Source organism: Vicia villosa, unplaced genomic scaffold (assembly GCF_029867415.1).
Source record: "Vicia villosa cultivar HV-30 ecotype Madison, WI unplaced genomic scaffold, Vvil1.0 ctg.003104F_1_1, whole genome shotgun sequence".
NCBI lineage: Eukaryota > Viridiplantae > Streptophyta > Magnoliopsida > Fabales > Fabaceae > Vicia > Vicia villosa.
In genome coordinates, this window is record NW_026706113.1 from 172,415 (window position 1) to 177,485 (window position 5,071).

Here is a 5,071-nt window from a genome sequence, read left to right on the forward strand (position 1 = left end):
GCTAGCAATAGTTCACCTTCACCGACCATAGCTGAGTCTGATTCCGAGTCTAATTATTTGCATAATTTGTTTGATTCTGATTCTGAACTTGCTTTTGAAATGGCTGAAAATAGAACTCTGAGGCAACTTGCAGCCCCTGATGTTAATTATAATGGCTTGTGTATTGAATATGATGCTGTTGCTGTTCCTTTTGAATTAAAATCGGGTTTAATACACTTGTTGCCAAAGTTTAATGGTCTTGCAGGTGAGGATCCACACAAACATTTGAAGGAATTCCAGGTGGTGTGCTCTACACCATTGAAGCCTGAAGGGATCACTGAAGATCATATCAAACTTCGTGCTTTTCCTTTTTCTTTGCAGGGTGCAGCGAAGGACTGGATATATGATCTTGAACCGAATTCAATCACAAGCTGGAATGCTCTGAAGAGAGTGTTCTTGGAGCGATACTTTCCTGCCTCTAGAGCTGCTTCAATCCGAAAAGAGATTTGTGGCATTAGACAAGACAACGAGTCATTGGCTGAATACTGGGATAGGTTCAAGAAGTTGGTTTCAAGCTGCCCTCAACATCAGATTACCGAGCAACTTCTCATTCAGTACTTTTATGAGGGGTTGTTACCTATGGATAGAAACATTCTTGATGCTGCTAGTGGTGGAGCACTTGTTGACAAAACTCCAGCTGCTGCCAGGGCCCTCATTGAAAATATGTCCCTAAATTCCCAGCAGTTCACCACTCGAACCAATTCTGTCCAAACCAAGGGTGTACATCAAATTCAAGGCTCCTCAAACAGAGCTTTAGAAACCAGACTTGATGAGCTTACCGCTTTAGTTAAACAACTTGCAGTAGCGAAACCTCAAACAGCAACTGTATGTGGTATTTGTACAGCTCATGATCACCCCACTGATACTTGTCCTCTTCTGAAAGATGATACTGTTACCGAGCTGCCTCAAGCTTATGCAGCCAACCTTTACAACCAGAACAGGTACAACAACACCCCTGACTTGTCTACCAACAAATATCACCCCAATTGGAGGAATCATCCCAACCTTCGATATGGAAATCAGCAGCCTTCCCAACAACAGCTTACCGTTCCATTACCCCAGCCACATCACACCCCTCCAGCTACTACTTCCGGACCATCCTTGGAAGATCTTGTTAAGCAAATGGCCGTGAACAACCTTCAGTTTCAACAAAGAACTGACACTAGCATTCAGACCTTGACCACACAGATGGGACAACTTGCTACTCAAATAAATAATATGCAAGCTCAAGGTTCGAACCAACTTCCAGCACAAACCGTTGTCAATCCGAATGGTAATGCTAATGTGAGTGCTATTTCTTTGAGATCCGGAAAGGTTACAGAACCAGCCCCTGAAAAAAATAAAAAAATCATTGAGGTAACTTCTGAACTTTCTTCTTCTGAACCTCCTCCAGCTGAGCTTTCTTCTCCTTCTTCTGTTGTGGTCGGAACTGAAAAAAATAAAGAAAGGGAGTATGTGCCACCAGTTCCTTTCCCGCATAGAGTTCTGAAAAATAAAAGAATTGAGGAAGGAGACAAAGAAAAAGAAATTCTGGATATGTTCAGAAAAGTAGCGGTAAATATTCCGCTTCTTGATGTGATTTAGCAGGTTCCAAGGTATGCAAAGTTTCTGAAGGATTTGTGTACAAACAAGAGAAAGGTAAAAGGAAGTGACAGAGTCAACTTGGGAATAAGCATCTCTGCTTTCATTCAGCCCGAACAAAGTGTTTCGGCCATCTCTCAGGTCTTGCCTCAAAAGTGCAAAGACCCGGGAACTTTTACTATTCCTTGTACCATCGGGGATAAGAAATTTGATAACTGTTTGCTTGATTTAGGAGCGGGCATTAATGTTATGCCTACTTCTATTTATAATAACCTTTGCCTTGGTCCCATGCAGCATACAGGTTTAATCGTTCAACTGGCGAACAGGAGCAATGCACGTCCCACCGGCATAGTGGAAGACGTCCTCGTTCAAGTTAACGATTTAATTTTTCCTGCAGATTTTTACATTCTGGACATGGAAGGAGAGACTAAGTCAAGCAGAGCTCCCATCATCTTAGGAAGACCGTTCATGAAAACGGCGAAGACAAAAGTTGATGTTGATGATGGAACCATGTCCATGGAATTTGGTGACATCGTCGCAAAATTTAATATCTTCGATGCCATGAAACACCCTGTGGAGGAGCATTCGGTTTTTAACATTGAGTTGATTTCTGAACTAGTTGATGAGAGTTATTCTGAATTATTTGCATTTGATTTTCCATCTCTCTCTGATTTTGATGATGATTATTCATGTCCTGACTGCACTGACACTAACGTTTGTGTCCTTTGTGCTGAGATTGATGCTTCCTTGCAGCCTGATACATTTCCTACAGGTGAAGTTGTCACCGATGAGGCTGTTCTTGCCGTCGATGCTCTTGACATCCCGGCTGCCCCAAGCCTTCCATCCATCATTCAACCCCCGTCCTTAGAGCTAAAAGAGCTCCCTGGGAACCTGAAATATGCTTACTTGGAGCATAATGAAAAACTTCCTGTTATTATCTCTTCTAACCTTGATTTAAATCAAGAAGACAGACTTTTGCAGGTATTGAAGAGGCACAAGAAAGCAATCGGGTGGACATTAGCCGACCTTCCAGGTATTAGTCCTTCGATGTGCATGCACAGGATTTTACTTGAGGATGGAGCGAAAACAGTAAGGCAGCCCCAAAGGAGGCTTAATCCTTTGATTCTTGATGTTGTAAAGAAAGAGGTAACCAAACTCTTGCAAGCAGGTATCATTTATCCTATCTCTGACAGTAAGTGGGTAAGTCCAGTGCAGGTTGTACCTAAGAAATCTGGACTCACAGTGGTAAAAAATGAAAAGAATGAACTTGTTCCCACTAGAGTCCAGAACAGCTGGAGAGTTTGTATTGATTACAGGAGACTGAACCAGGCTACTACAAAGGATCACTTTCCTTTGCCGTTCATTGACCAGATGCTTGAACGGCTAGCTGGTAAATCACATTATTGTTTTCTTGATGGTTTTTCAGGTTACTTTCAGATTCATATTGCACCTGAAGATCAAGAAAAGACCACCTTCACGTGCCCATTCGGTACATTTGCTTACAGGAAGATGCCTTTTGGCCTCTGCAATGCTCCTGGCACTTTCCAACGATGCATGATGAGTATTTTCTCTGATTTTATTGAAAATTGCATGGAAGTGTTTATGGATGACTTTACTGTTTATGGTTCTTCTTTTGATGCATGCTTGAACAGTTTAAGCTTGATTTTAGAAAGATGCATCGAGACTAACCTTGTGTTGAATTATGAAAAGTGTCATTTTATGGTTGAGCAGGGAATTGTTCTTGGTCATATTATTTCTGAAAAAGGAATTTCTGTTGACCCTGCTAAGATTGATGTGATTTCTACACTGCCTTACCCTTCTTGCATTCGCGAGATTCGTTCTTTTCTTGGTCATGCAGGTTTTTACAGGCGTTTCATCAAGGATTTCAGCAAGATAGCTCTTCCGCTGTCGAACTTGTTGAAGAATGACGTCACTTTTGATTTTGATGACAAATGCAAACAAGCGTTTGACTTCTTGAAGAAAGCATTGACCTCTGCTCCCATCATTCAGCCCCCTGATTGGACACTTCCTTTTGAGCTTATGTGTGATGCTTCCAATTATGCAGTTGGGGCTGTCCTTGCACAAAGAGTTGACAAGGCTGCCCATGTTATTTACTATGCTTCTAGGACTTTAGATTCTGCACAGTCTAATTACACTACCACTGAAAAAGAACTTCTAGCTATTGTTTTTGCTCTTGACAAATTCAGATCTTATTTGCTAGGTTCCAAGGTTGTTGTTTTTACTGACCATGCAACTTTAAAGTACTTGCTGAAGAAGCCGGATGCAAAACCAAGATTAATTCGGTGGATGTTGCTGCTCCAAGAGTTTAATGTCGAGATTAAAGACAAAAGTGGAGCTGAGAACTTAGTGGCTGACCACTTGAGCAGGATAGAGAGAGATGAAGACCCTTTTCCTATTCAGGATGACTTTCCTGATGAGCAGTTGTTTCTTTTGCACGGGATTACACCTTGGTTTGCTGACATTGTTAATTTTCTTGTTTCTGGTGTTTTTCCTACAGGTGCATCTAGATCACAGGTTCACAAGCTCAAGAGTGATGCCAAATATTATGTTTGGGATGATCCATATCTATGGAAGTTTGGTAGTGATCAGGTAATCAGGAGATGTGTCCCCGACAATGAGATTGAATCTATTTTAAAATTTTCTCATGCATCTCAAGTCGGCGGACATTTCGGTCCTCAAAGGACTGCAAGAAAAGTCCTTGATTCAGGCTTCTATTGGCCAACTATTTTTAAGGATGCTTTTGAGATTTATCGCACTTGTAAAGAGTGCCAGATAGCAGGTACAAACATCACTCGCAAGAGTGAAATGCCTCAGCATCCTATGCTTTTCTGTGAGGTATTTGATGTATGGGGAATTGATTTCATGGGTCCTTTTCCTGTATCATTTGGTTTCCTTTACATTTTGCTTGCTGTTGACTATGTTTCAAAGTGGGTGGAAGCTATCCCCACTAGGACTAATGATTCTAAAGTTGTTGCAGAGTTTGTCAGGTCTAATATCTTTTGCAGGTTTGGAATACCGCGAGCTATCATAAGTGACCAAGGCACTCATTTCTGTAACCGCACCATGGAAGCCTTACTCCGGAAGTATGGAGTTGTGCACAGAGTCTCTACTGCATATCACCCACAGACTAATGGGCAAGCTGAGATCTCAAACAGGGAGATCAAACAGGTTTTAGAGAAAATGGTGCAGCCAAACAGGAAAGACTGGAGCCGTCGTCTAGAAGACGCACTTTGGGCTCAAAGGACAGCTTTCAAGACACCCATTGGGATGTCTCCTTATCGACTTGTTTTTGGTAAGGCGTGTCACCTTCCTGTTGAGATAGAACACCGTGCTTTTTGGGCGGTGAAGAGTTGTAATTTGGAGATGCAACAAGCAGGTATTGAAAGAAAACTCCAATTGCAACAATTGGAAGAGCTTAGATTAGAGGCTT